The sequence below is a fragment of the Eurosta solidaginis genome, chromosome 3 (assembly GCF_040869045.1).
Source record: "Eurosta solidaginis isolate ZX-2024a chromosome 3, ASM4086904v1, whole genome shotgun sequence".
Classification (NCBI taxonomy): Eukaryota; Metazoa; Arthropoda; class Insecta; order Diptera; family Tephritidae; genus Eurosta; species Eurosta solidaginis.
The window spans coordinates 204,406,626-204,422,386 of NC_090321.1; positions in this window are offsets into that span (position 1 = coordinate 204,406,626).

The following is a 15,761-nucleotide window of genomic DNA, read 5'->3' on the forward strand; positions in this document are numbered from 1 at the left end:
ACTATATATTTCTTATCTTATACACCCGATTATTTGTAGATTACGAACGGGAAAAGATTATTGTTCAGCCCCATTCATGAAAGGTATGAAGTCTTCGGCACAGCCGAAGACGGTCCCGTCCTGAGTTGTTTTTTATATTTCTAATAACTTAGTTTGACAAACACTTCTTCAAAAGCTTCTCAACAAAATTCATCTGCTTCGGAATAAACGCAAAAAATATAGGTACCGTTTGTAGGAAAAATTAAAAAGTAGCACGACGTAAATTGGAAGATAAGCTAGGCCTAAATGTCATCGGAGGTTTATGGCACTTAGAATATATTTATTTAAGTTGAGAAGCAAATTTAAACTGATGAAAAATCAATCCCATTTTACATGTTCTAAAACAATTGTTTTTATTTTACGGCCTATTGATACAGGATTCAAGGTTCGATTCGGGCTCAAGGCCAGACGATAATTTTTTTGACAATCATTGGTTTTTTTTTAATTTTTCTATTATTGAAAAACTATTTTTTATTTTTGGAATAGAAGAGAGAAAACTTTTTAGACACCAGCCAAAGCTGCGCAGATAGAAAAATAAAAAATAATTTTTCAATTATAGAAAAATTAAAAGAAAAATATCGTGGCACTTATTGTACTGGCATTGAGCTCGAATTGAATCTGGAATTATTTAAAAAATATAAAAGCTGTTTGTGTGTTTGTTCGATGTGAACCAAACATTCAAACATGCGTGCATTACACCACATCCATAAAAAATTTTAATCTACCTCGATTCCTGTTCATTATTACAACGCGCCGTTCTGCAATTAGAGAAATAATACCAATACACAATGTACAACCGGGCATACAACAAACAATTTTCAATGAATTCAGATTATAAAAGCTTTAGTTTGTAATTGTTTCAAACATATTTTTCAAAAAATAATTTTATAATAAAAAAAAAAACTTAAGACTGAAAAAATTTTAGCAAACTTTTTTTGAGGATTACTACAACAACCTAACAACCTAACCTAACAACAAGATGTTAGACTTTAAGGGCCGTTTTTCATATCTCTAGTAAAGATAGAATTTGTCTGGTGAAAAGCAATCTTGCAGATAGCTTCCTTTTACACTTTCGCTTTCACCAAAACAGGGTGACCAACCCCCACTTTAATCGATAATTGTGAATATTTTGTAGAATAAATAGCAAAATGCTATTAGGAATACAGACGAACAAAACAGTTCACTATTGCTTACACTCTATCCTTGCTTTTAACTGAGAGTTTATGTTTTAGTTAGAATGGTGAAAATAACCTTCCGATAACTTATAGATAAGTGATTAGAGGAAGATGGTTAAAACGGTTCTAAATCGGTTAGTCTCAACCAACTGGTGGGTAAGAGTGGGCATGGAGTGCCCTATATGCATGCATAATATACATGGAATGAAAACTCTTGTATCTATCAATATGTGGAAACAGGAAAACTAAAATGTGAGCGTAAGGTAAGTGCATGCTGTATGAACGAATACAGAATGTAAACGTAAGTGTAGTCGCTACATTGTAGCTAAATGTGGAAAAAATGTACTTAGTAGAGCTGATATGAGCAAAATCAGAAAGCAAATTAAGGCAAGGCAAGGCGTGCTATCAACTTGTTAACGAATTTTTAAAGGGTATGGATAAGTTATCGGTTTGTTATCAACGGGTGATGGGCGTACTTACCATTTATTATTAATGAGTTATTGGGTTGTTAAAAGTTGTTCTATTGAAAAAGTAAAGACGTGTTATCGAATTGGTATCGAAGTGTTATAAATTTGCCATCGATAATAAATTTTATCAGTGAATTGTTGATTTTTCATCGAGTAGTTATGGGATTTCTATTGAAAAGTTTTCGATTAAACATCAAAAAGATATCGACAGTTTATAGATTTTTTATCAATTTGCTATGGAAAAGTTATCGATTTGTATTCAAAATGGTATGTTTCAAAATGTCATGGACTTATTATCGAAATACTATCGATTATTAATCTTTAATCTACAGCAAAATTATGGGCAGGTTATCGAAAATCTGTTGATAATACATCGAAGTGTTTTGAAGTTGCTATCGATAAAAAATAGTAACAAATAAGCTATGCATTTTTATCGAAGAGTTATTGGTTTATTATCGAAAATTTATCGATTTATAAAGTTATCGAATTATTATCAAAAATTTTTCGATTTGATATCAGAAGGTCATCGGTTTTTTATTGGAACATTACCGGTTTGTTATCGACAACTCATCGGTTATAAAACAGAGTCCGAAAAAACTTCAATACAAAATCGATGATACATCTGTAACCCGTTCTTTAACAAGCCGATCAGGAACCTACAAGATGCCGGAGACTCTGAAATAGGAGGCCTATGACAAACAAATAGTTCACCTATAATATTTCGCTATGGATAATATGCCGATAATAAAACAATAACTTACCGATAAGAAGCCGGCGAAATTCCTCCCAAAAATCTATCTTTAATACTCAATATTTCATTTTAAAATGGAGCTACACAATCATTTGTTAAAAAATACCCTAAATCTAAGGTATTAGAATCACAAATTAGGTACCCTCAACCGCAAAACACAAAAACACCACGAACGGCTGCTGCGACGAGCTGCTGGTTCTTTTGCTTCCATCTGTTTGTAATTGCACGCTTAGAGTTGTCTGTTGGTCTACAACTTTTATATGCTCTAACAGCACTACGAACGGTCGGCAAAATCAATTTTTGTCAGTTAAATAAATGCAGAAGTCGTCACTCTAACCGCCTGTCACAGTCGTCCTAAGTGCTATTTTTTTTTGTCGTAGGTGGCATGCAATATACAACAACAATTACATACAAACATAAAAATGCATTCCATAAGGTTGAGTTGAGTGCAAGGAGTGCCCTTTTTCAACAATTTTTGCTTTTTTCTGAATTTTGTCAGCTATCTGCTGCATTAACAATTCATTTGCTACGAACCTTAGACTACATAAATTAAAGGTATGTGCATGTGTATGTGTGTCTACCTTTATGCGTAACTAAATCTGATTCTTTGTTCACAATCATTTAACTACAGATATACTTTATCCTCTTTTCTATGCCATTATTCTACTTTGTTTTTGTTGAGGATATCAACTGCAGCCGACATACAGCCAATCGCCCTTCTTAGCCCAACAAGCTGATGTTTTTCTTTCAAATCAGTTTTTCAGCTTCTAACGCATTCCAATTCCTTTTGTCTTCGCTCTGTATTTTTTCACAATATTTGGAATTACATATAATCTTTGTATATATATATACTTAAGTTTTTTATTTTCTATACCCAGGAGCACTAGCAGTCGTAAGGGGATGTACCGATTTTCTTTAAGTCTTATATTTGGCCGTTGCTATAGTTTCCGCGATGAAAATATTAATCGAAGATATTGAGGAGAATTTCCTTTGGTATCGTGGCAATCAGTGCTTTAACAACGACCGCAAACCAAGCACATGTGCTTTGCGTTTTAGGCAATTCCGTTCAATCATGTTAGCTTTGTATTTAGTTCGTCACGAATCGTTTCTTTATACAGGTCTCCACCTTCCGGTAGACGCGTGCGCCACAGCCCCTTTATACTTCTTCTCGGCGACAATAGGAAATGCAGCGTTAGCGCCTTTTGGAATTTCCCAGTAAGCTGCAATCTCATATTAATTTTCTTTTAGCTTATTAACCACCTCATATATTCTCGGCGTACTACAACTGCTTCCCTCCTTTATCTGATTTCCAGCTTTCGGGGTACTTAGTTGCTTGCTGTTGTTCTTCATCTTGTAGCGATAAGTTTGCTCCATAAAGCTACTGGCCCGACCATTTCGGCAACGTTTTTAATATAACCACAAAGGACATGGTAGATATGTGTTTTTTATGGGCGTAAATATTGACTGCGGCGTCCGCCGTGGTGTGGTGGTAGCGTGCTCCGCCTACTGCACCGAAGATCTTGGGTTTAAGTGTCGGACAAAGCAACATAAAATATTTAGAAAACAGTTTTTCTCAAATGGAAAAAAAATGTTTCTAAACGTGGTCGCTTCTCGGCAGTGATTTGGCATACACTCCTAGTGTATTTCTACCATCTAAAGCTTTTCAGTGAAAAGTCAACCGCGTTGCATATGCCGTTAGGATTCGGCAAAAAACATGTGAAGGACCCCGCCAATTTTTAGGACAAAAGGAGCACGACGCAAATGCGAAGAGAAGCTCGTCCTTAATTTCTTCGGAGGGACATAAGTCGCACCTTAAATTAATTTATTTTAAGTCTTGACTCCTAGTCCTGTGAGAGGAACGCTTCCCCTTCTATTTAATGAAATTAGGCTGGTCAACTTCTTCCGATTACTGCGGCTTCTTACTACCGGGAGCTTCTTTCTTCCTATTGTAGAATCTTGATTCTTAAGCATTGGTCAATGCTTAATTATTACCGGTATTGTGAGAGGGCTTATTTTACTCTCCACGTCTTATTCTCTTCTCGACTTTATTTCTTTTTACTAGCTCGTAGTCCACTCCCTTACCGAGTTCACTAGCTCGAGCATTTCCATCGATGTTCAGATGCTAACCATGACCAGAGTGGACTGACGATGTGTACGTCTAGGTGCTAGTGTATTCGGAAAGTTCACTGAACGGTAGAAGAAGTATGGTGGCCTAACAAACCAAAGGTCCCGCATGAAGTGGCGGAAAAACTAACATCGATATTCTTTGGAAAATTTTTCTAAATTAAGGTCACCCTCAGCAGTTGTGTGACAGTCCCATTTATATCATTAAAGACTTATAAACAAAATTCACCTGCCATAGCAGTTGTCGTTCGAAGTCGAAGTAAAAAATGTAGGCCAATAGGAAAATGAAGAAAAGCTCGGCCTTAAAGGAAATATCTTGCTTTTGACAAAAAATATCTAACGCTCCTGTGCCTACTGGATTTCTCTAAAGCTTTTGATTCTGTTGAACATAACCTTCTTTGTCTTAAACTGCAAAATCACTTTGGATTTAGCTCATCTGCTGTGCAACTGATGTAGAGCTACCTTACAGATAAGCCCCAGCGTGTGAAGGTTGATCTGAAACTGTCTATGTTACGTCCACTGTCGTCTGGTGTTCGCCAGGGGTCCATTCTGGGACCCCTTCTATTTAGTCTTTTTGTGAATGATGTGTTCTCTGAATGTCGACATACAAGTATCCACGCATATGCGGATGACATCCAATTATATATGTCCTGTCTTCTTTACCAGACAACTAACTTGTGCGTTAATTTTAATGATGGCCTATCTTATCTCAAGTCCTGGGCATCACGAAATGGCCTTCGTCTCAATGTTGATAAATGTTATGTGTTCCTATAAGTAAAAAACGTCTCGCAACTGTCCCTCCTCTATAATTTGGGGATCGAGCTATTAAAACTGTCTCGAAAGTAGCTAACCTAGGTTATGTCATTAACACTGACCTTACCTGCACGTATCATATAAGCTCTTCTGTTGGCAAGATATACTATACCCTAAGGAGTCTTCGGATGTCCGCCGCATTTACACCGGCTAGCATAAGGCGAAAACTTGCCACTGAATTTATAATGCCTATAATTTCTTACTCTGGTCTCGTGTATAGCAAGCTAGACTTTCAGTCTGCACACAAATTGGATGTGGCTTTCAACCATGTTACGCGCTATGTCTTCGGGCATACGAGATTTGCGCATAAATCTGCCTGGAGGACAAGTGTTTTGGAGTGTGAACTCTCTGAGTAAGTAAAAGTTAGAATTTGCATGTTCCTCTTTCACCTTGTAAAGGAGAAGTCGCTTAGTTATCTCTATGAAAAGCTAATATTTCCTAGGTCGGCTCGTTCTTATGATTTGATTGTGCCGCAATATAACTCTCTCTCATCGGCTAGGATATTTTTCATCAATGCTACGAGTTTATGGAACTCAATTCCTTCTACTATACGCAGTAGTCTGAATAAGAGCAACATTAACAACTTCCCTGTCCAATGAGTCATATGTGACTCACAAGAGCGTATTGAAATAATTTCATGAGTCACATGTGACTCATTTCTTTATACAACTTAAAGACGCTTTCTTGGTATGAACATGTCGTTATATATTTGTGAATTCTATGAAGGGATATCAAAAGACCCAAACTTTAGGAAAATGAAAGAAAATTTCGAAATTTTTTTTCTGATACCTTTTTCTCATTTTCTTCAATTTTTGTATATATTTCTAACTTCAATTAAACAAAAAAGCACACTAATACACGCTTTTGACATTTATATATCAATTTACTTGTGATTCGAAAACTTAAATTATTTCTTATGGTCCTATATGTTCACATGTGACTCATTGAACGTGGTAAACAAAATTGTTTTTGCTACGTTCAGGAGTCACATAATAAAATAGACAAAATAAGGTAAATATATGTCAAATTATTTATAAAAATAATATTTTATTATATATATTCATATTAATCAATTAAGCAATACAAAAAAGTAATGGGCGTGGGCCATTATCAAAGCGCTTTGTATGGGGACAGGGAAGTTGTTAAGACTATTTTAACCTCATATTTAAGTAATCTTGTTACTTGGCCGATTTTTGTTTGATTGATTCTTTGTTCTTTTTACCCTAAGATGTGCTTTCTAAAACCTTATGTATTTTCTTGTTATATTGTTCTACTTACAGTTTTATTTACATCTCTATTTTAATTAACTTTTTCTCTAATAACGTTCCTTGATATGTGCTAAAATATTTAAATTACTATTGTTGTACTAAAAAAGAATTACTTTTCTTATTGTACTAATGCATTTATTAATAAACGAAATGAAAATGAAATGAAAAAATCTCCGCTCCTTAAACCCATCAGAAGAGGTTTCAACTGCTTTTGAAACAAAGCAGCAAACTGCAGGGTATATGATATTTGAGTTCATCTTCCATTTACTCTTACATTTGTTTTTGTTCTTCTTTTTATACTCAGTTGAGCAGAGCTCACAGAGTATATTAAGTTTGATTGGATAACGGTTGGTTGTACATATATAAAGGAATCGAGATAGATATAGACTTCCATATATCAAAATAATCAGGATCGAAAAAAAATTTGGTTGAGCCATGTCCGTCCGTCCGTCCGTCCGTCCGTCCGTCCGTCCGTCCGTCCGTTAACACGATAACTTGAGTAAATTTTGAGGTATCTTGATGAAATTTGGTATGTAGGTTCCTGAGCACTCATCTCAGATCGCTATTTAAAATGAACGATATCGGACTATAACCACGCCCACTTTTTCGATATCGAAAATTTCGAAAAACAGAAAAAGTGCGATAACTCATTACAAAAGACAGATAAAGCGACGAAACTTGGTAGATGGGTTAACGTTATGACGCAGAATAGAAAATTAGTAAGATTTTGGACAATGGGCGTGGCACCGCCCACTTTTACAAGAAGGTAATTTAAGAGTTTTGCAAGCTGTAATTTGGCAGTCGTTGAAGATATCATGATGAAATTTGGCAGGAACGTTACCACTATTACTCTATATGCGTTAAATAAAAATTAGCAAAATTGGATGAAGAACACGCCCACTTTTTAAAAAAAAAATTTTTTTAATTCAAATTTTAACAAAAAATTTAATATCTTTACTGTATATAAGTAAATTAAGTCAAAATTCAACTCCAGTAATGATATGATGCAACAAAATACAAAAATAAAAGAAAATTTCAAAATGGGCGTGGCTCCGCCCATTTTCATTTAGTTTGTCTAGAATACTTTTATTGCCATAAGTCGAACAAAAATTTACCAATCCTTCTCAAATTTGGTAGGAGCATAGATTCTATGACGGTAACTGTTCTCTGTGAAAATGGGCGAAATCGGTGGAAGCTACGCCCAGTTTTTATACACAGTCCACCGTCTGTCCTTCCGCTCGGCCATTAACACAATAACTTGAGCAAAATCCGATATATCTTCACTAAACTTCGCCCACGTACTTACCTGAGCTCACTTTTTCTTGGTATAAAAAATGGGCGAAATCTGACCATAACCACGCCCACTTTATCGATATCGAAAATTACGAAAAATGAAAAAAATGCCATAATTCTATACCAAATACGAAAAAAGTGATGAAACATGGTAACTGGATTGGTTTATTGACGCAAAATATAACTTTGGAAAAAACTTTGTAAAATGGGTGTGACACCTACCATATTAAGTAGAAGAAAATGAAAAAGTTCTACAAGGCGAAATCAACAGCCCTTGGAATCTTGGCAGGAATACTGTTAGTGGTATTGCAAGTATAAATAAATTAGCAGTACCCGACAGATGATTTTCTGGATCACCTGGTCCACATTTTGGTCGATATCGCGAGAACGCCTTCACATATACATCTAAGGGCCACTCGCTTTTAAAACCCTCATTAATACCTTTAATTTGATATCCATATCGTACAAAAACATACCAGAGTCACCCCTGTCCCACCCTAATGGCGATATCTCGAAAAGGCGTCCACCTATAGACCTAGTGTCCACTCCCTCTTAAAATGCTCAGTAACACCTTTCGTTTGATACCCATATCGTACAAACATTCTAGAGTCACCCCTGGCCCACCCTAATGGCGATATCTCGAAAAGGCGTCCACCTATAGACCTAATGCCCACTCCCTCTTAAAATGCTCAGTAACAGCTTTCGTTTGATACCCATATCGTACAAACATTCTAGAGTCACCCCTGGCCCACCCTAATGGCGATATCTCGAAAAGGCGTCCACCTATAGACCTAGTGTCCACTCCCTCTTAAAATGCTCAGTAACACCTTTCGTTTGATACCCATATCGTACAAACACATTCTAGAGTCACCCTGGCCCACCCTAATGGCGATATCTCGAAAAGGCGTCCACCTATAGACATAATGTCCACTCCCTCTTAAAATGCTCAGTAACACCTTTCGTTTGATACCCATATCGTACAAACATTCTAGAGTCACCCCTGGCCCACCCTAATGGCGATATCTCGAAAAGGCGTCCACCTATAGACCTAATGTCCACTCCCTCTTAAAATGCTCAGTAACACTTTTCGTTTGATACCCATATCGTACAAACATTCTAGAGTCACCCCTGTCCCACCCTAATGGCGATATCTCGAAAAGGCGTCCACCTATAGACCTAATGCCCACTCCCTCTTAAAATGCTCAGTAACACCTTTCGTTTGATACCCATATCGTACAAACATTCTAGAGTCACACCTGGCCCACCCTAATGGCGATATCTCGAAAAGGCGTCCACCTATAGAACTAAGGATTACTCCCTTTTAAAATACTCATTACCACCTTTCATTTGATACCCATATCGTACAAACACATTCTAGAGTCACCCTGGCCCGCCCTAATGGCGATATCTCGAAAAGGCGTCCACCTATAGACCTAGTGCCCACTCCCTCTTAAAATGCTCAGTAACACCTTTCGTTTGATACCCATACCGTACAAACATTCTAGAGTCACCCTTGGTCCAGCTTTATGGCGATATCTCGAAAAGGCGTCCACCTATAGAACTAAGGATTACTCCCTTTTAAAATACTCTTTACCACCTTTCATTTGATACCCATATCGTACAAACACATTCTAGAGTCACCCTGGCCCATCCTAATGGCGATATCTCGAAAAGGCGTCCACCTATAGACCTAATGCCCACTCCCTCTTAAAATGCTCAGTAACACCTTTCGTTTGATACCCATATCGTACAAACATTCTAGAGTCACCCTTGGTCCACCTTTATGGCGATATCTCGAAAAGGCGTCCACCTATAGAACTAAGGATTACTCCCTTTTAAAATACTCCTTACCACCTTTCATTTGATACCCATATCGTACAAACACATTCTAGAGTCACCCCTGGCCCACCCTAATGGCGATATCTCGAAAAGGCGTCCACCTATAGACCTAATGCCCACTCCCTCTTAAAATGCTCAGTAACACCTTTCGTTTGATACCCATATCGTACAAACATTCTAGAGTCACCCCTGGCCCACCCTAATGGCGATATCTCGAAAGGGCGTCCACCTATAGACCTAATGCCCACTCCCTCTTAAAATGCTCAGTAACACCTTTCGTTTGATGCACATATCGTACAAACACATTCTAGAGTCACCCCTGGCCCACCCTAATGACGATATCTCGAAAAGGCGTCCACCTATAGACCTCATGCCCACTCCCTCTTAAAATGCTCAGTAACACCTTTCGTTTGATACCCATACCGTACAAACATTCTAGAGTCACCCCTGGCCCACCCTAATGGCGATATCTCGAAAAGGCGTCCACCTATAGACCTAATGCCCACTCCCTCTTAAAATGCTCAGTAACACCTTTCATTTGATTCCCATATCGTACAAACACATTCTAGAGACACCCCTGGTCCACCTTTATGGCGATATCTCGAAACGGCGTCCACCTATGGAACTAAGGATCACTCCTTTTCAAAATACTCATTAACAGCTTTCATTTGATACCCATATCGTACAAACACATTATAGAATCACCCCTGGTCCACCTTAATGGGGACATCTCGAAAAGGCGTCCACCGATAGACCTAAGGCCCACTCCCTCTTAAAATGCTCAGTAACACCTTTCATTTGATACCCATATCGTACAAACAAATTCTAGAGTCAGCCCTGGTCTACCTTTATGGCGATATCCCTAAATGGCGTTCATCCATAGAACTATGGCCTACTCTCTCTTAAAATACTCTTTAATACCTTTCATTTGATACACATGTTATACAACCACATTCCAGGGTTACCCCAGATTGATTTTCCTTATTTTGTCTCCATAGCTCTCAACTGAGTATGTTATGTTCGGTTACACCCGAACTTAGCCTTCCTTACTTGTTTCATATGCATTTACAAGCACTTTACAACAGCGCACACAAATTTGTGTTACTTTTTTCATTTAAATAGTTAGACATCGCCTCTTTTGTTGTTAGTTGCTGCATTTGTTGCAAAAATCAGAAAAAAGTTATAAAAAAATAAAATAAAAATAAAACTCTAAAATGTTCGACTTCTTTTAAGGATCTGCTCTGAAAGGATAAATGGATTGTCGTTAGCTGTCGTCCACAATTTTGCCTTGCTTCTCCATTTTTTTTTTCTTGTTTTTCTATTCACTTTTGTTATTTGGTTTTCTGTGCTCAGTTACTTAGCTACTTTATTTAAGTATTTATATCTATGCATATACCTGTATGTAAGTATGTTTGTATGTAAGTGATGTGGGTCCTTTAGCTCGTAGACATTGACGTTGAATGCTCTGATAGTGAAATTTCAAATTGTTGCTGATTGCACTTTAAATGACAGCGAAATGCTGAGTAATTGGTATCTCCGTTTTCTTGCTTAATGTGTGTGTTTGTGAGAGTGTGTGGTGTGGGTGTACTTTTTTCTTGAAAGCGATCATACAATAGCAATTGTCGTTTTATTTGTAGCATTTTGAGATAAGTATTTTATCTTAAAAACAGCTGAGAAATAAAAAGAAATGTTTACTAGTCAGTAAATTTACAACTACATACATATATAAATATGTTTGTATAGAAGTTCGAATTTATAAGCTTAAATATTTATCGGACTCAGACGATAACAGCTCATCGCAGTTACTAAAACAAATTGTGGTATAAGGGAATGGAAAAGCGGATGAACTAGCAAGAACGGCGCATAACACGAAGCTTGCTCCGTGGACATCGTAATTTGATCGAGCGAGATTAAGAGAAGGAGAGAGTTGCACATTTTTTGGAAAGGCACGGACCCGAGCGCGCGGCTGTAGAGTGTCGAAGATCACGTTTGGGTCTTAAAACCGTGAACTAACAATGTAACTCCTATCATTAAAAAATGAGAGAACAGTGATAGCAGATGTTCGAAGTCAGGGTTGGAGGAGGAAACGATCGATATATATAAATTATTTTTAATTAATTACGCTTCAGTACTGCTATCACCCAGGTGTTAATTTCTCACAGTAAACGGCTGTCGTGTTTTGGTGGTACCACCTTGGAGAGTTTTTTCAACTCCACCTCAAAGGCGGCCTTAAACTGTGACCGAAAACTTGCTGAGTGATTTAACTGTAGTTTAAATTTAACTAGACTTTAAGCAAACTTAGTTTGAGCTTAGCTTAACCTACTACTGAAAAACTGGGCCTAAAACTTCAGCTCTTAGGAGTGATACGGCTGTCAAATCTGGAAGCAGCAAGTGGCATAGCTCCTAGAAAGCCGCTAGTGTTTGCCAAGAGAACTGAGTTGTTGAATATAATAGGTTCTGGTTTTTGATAGGGGTTTTCAGTTTGGTCGTTAAACCAACTTCTGGTAACACTATGAACTCATTTAGTCCATTCAGTGCCAACCTTAACGATTTCACCGATCAATTCAACCTTACATAACTTATGGTACGTGAGATAACTTGTATGGACTACTGTTATTGTTATATTTGATCGTAAAAGGCTGAAAAAAATACAGCAGTTAGGGCTGTGATTAGGTTTAGTGACGCTGGGTTAACGCTTTTGGTTACTCTAAACGGTTTCGATGTGATATTTAACAGTTACCGCCACGGCTGTAATCTGGTCCTTAATCTTTTCAATTTACGAATAAATAAAAAGAGGTTTCTGGCTATCAAAAACTACATGTGGTATCTCGGAATATATTTACTTCAAAACCCTGATGCTGTTTTTTCTCTAAAACACTTCTCAAATATTGAAGAGAGTATTCTGGATGTGGGCATTGTAGTGGGTCGTTCCCCTTAATCCGCTGTAGCCCGATTTCTGTACCTAGCGATGGCATGACAAATACGCAGAAAATTCGTAGCCCCCTCCTGCTTGTCAAGGCAAGAAGGGCGTGTAGCCTGATTACAGTTATGTGTTGTTGCTTTCAACTTTTTATTGCTTCGAAGTCTCGATAATGAGAAACATTCGGAACGCTTCTAATACTGTTTTCACACAGACGGCTTATTGAATAATAAAGGCAGTTTTCTACATTAAGACGCTTATTGAGCTCAATCTTCCCTACAAAATTCGAATCTTTAATTATTTCATTAGTAGCTAATCGAATGCCTAATGAAGTCAAAAGCACAACGCAACTCTGTTGGGAGCGTACAGTTTCTTAGTTTTTGGTGTGTCAGTACTTAAAAATGTCATTTTTCAAAGTAAATGTCATTATCTGCAAGGCGGAACGATACAAGGTGGCTGCATAGAACAGCTGATTATAACCTTTTTTTATTTGATTTGATACATAAACTTCCGGCGTAGTACGATTTTGATATTTGTTCATAGAATTTACAAAAACAAAATACATGGAATCCTTATTTATTTATGTAGGTATGTCACCATGCTGCCACCTTATATCGTTCCGCCATGATTGTCTGTCATATATCATTGTCATTTTATTCGCTTGACATTTCATCCTTCATACTAATCGAGCAGTTACTTCTGTGTGAAAGCAAAAAATTTACGATTTCATTAGAAGGTGAAATGAGATCATTAAGTTTCTGTGTAAAAACAGTATAACAGTGGTTTCTATGACCATTGGAATTAGTGCCTTAACCATTCCAGGGCACAGGTATGCGTGCTCAGGGAGTCCGCTTAACCCGAATTCCATAATTTAGTAATTTTTAACAACATTATATTGCTGAACCAATTTTGGAATAGCGAGAAGCTAGCTCAACACGTTTAATGCAGTTTGGATGTCATTTCGGTTGAGTAAGTGATTGCTACTCTCCTTATTCTGCTCAATATGAATGTCACACCCTGTATGAATCAATCGTAGTCTCAATAGGATAAGTGAAGGTCGTCACCATTGTCTACAGGCACTGGTCCTGATCCAAAGCCAGTTTTTGAGTAGTGAGTAAAAAATGCACAGTTTGTATCAGTATTGGAATTAAGTCAGTTAAGGTAATGATCGCATTGAAAAGTTATAGATATATACATCGTGGTCCCTAGTAATATGTATCCCGCCCTAGCTAATATTTTAAATACTGCCTATAAAAACCGAGAAGGACGGTAAGTGCATCTTTGAAGCGAGAGCATCCACATGTACACCCGATAAGTGTTGGTTTTTTAACTTTTGGCTAGCTGAGTGCAAGTATACTGTACCACAGAAAAAGGGCTTCCATGTAAAACGTAGTTGCACGTACAAGACCGGTCTGGTTTTATGGATTTCGAGCAGCAGAATTCGAATCTGTTGTTAAAACACAAACATGAGCTATTATTCATAAAGAAAGTTTTTGAGGTTCAGCTTAGAACTAACTTCTGATTTCTGACTCCTGACTAGAGTTTACTGGCTTGAAATCCGTAAGACGTTACATATTTTGTCCCTAGTACATATCACATTTATCTGTGAGGCTGATAATTAATTTGCTTATAGAGGAGCTTGAGGGTTGCCATGAGTTCCAGCTGCATAACCACAGCATCATCAACTTACAAGGGGATGCTCCAGATCCACTTTAAACAAAGTTTAAGCTGCCTCAAATTAAAGCAAAAGTTTTTTTTAAGAAAGAACTCCGCAGTTTTGTAAACGATTTTTAGCCAGGTTTTAAATAGTTAGACCTGTGGTGGCTGGGATGGCACTATTTCTTAATGTTCAGATCACCTTTTTGTCAAGTCTTGGGGCGAGAGAAAAAAAGTTCTCCTTCGACGAACAAAAATCACGCCCTCACGTAGCTCATCATACCTGTCCATGTATGGCTCGGAATCATGGACGTTGAGATAAGATAGCTTTTCAGTGTTCGAAAGACAAGATCTCCGGAAGATTTTTGGTTTGGTCCGTAATACCGACGGCGCGTATCAAAGGAGATAAAATGGTGAGCGGTATTAGCTTTATGCAGGTATGACGAAAGTGCAGCGAATAAAGACTAAAACTTCGCCGGAGAGGTAATTTGTACGCGAATGGACGAAGACGCTCTGGTCAAGATATTATTTGAGTCAACAGCGCAGTATGGTGGTAGAGGAAGGGAACATTTCTACTGTGTTGGGAGAGGCAGGTTGGGGACGACTTGATCTCTCCTGGTGTTCCCAAGTGGCGTAAGTTCTCGCGAAACAGGGATAGCTAACGTGACTTGTTAGGAAACGACCAAAATCGATTAGGTTGTTAAGTGCTAATTAAGGGTTTATTTAGCCCTAATGGTCGGGATTTTAACAGAGAACTTAAAAATACTGCAAATGTCAAGGAAATTAATTATTCGGCCTAGACATATCCCAATCACTGACCCATAGTTTGAAAAAAAAAAAAACATATTTCGGGGTGCCAGGCCCACACGCCTGCGATGCCCCACATAAAGTTTTCCCTATACTACAAATCCTTGAAAGTCCCTTCATAAGATAATTTACTACCGCTATTTTTCCTTGTTTTTTTTTTTTTTGTAGCGATAAAGTCATCCACGGGAGCATTTGTGGAGTTTGTAGATGTTGATGGTCCTTTGTAGGATATTGATTCGTAACGTTCCAAAAAATATCACCATTAAAGTATCAGTCCGACCATCTTGGTGTAGATTTAATGTGACCATGTAAACTTTCTAGATCATTCAAATAACTCCTTCTGTGATGTGGCTAAGGTTTGTTAGAGCCTTGCCTACTAAATCAACAGGACGAGTAGGTGAGATCGTGAATAATTCGTGCATGGAGCCGCTAGAAAGAATTGTGCTACACAAAATTGTGAATCCCTCTACCACCACCTTTTTGTTGGCTTTAAAGTTGCTCTGAGAGATATAGCTATATGTAGGATGGTAAGCCTTAATTTAAATTCCCTGCCAAGATTATGCGACTTTGTAAAATGACTTTGTCGTACGTTATGAGCTCCATAAGGTT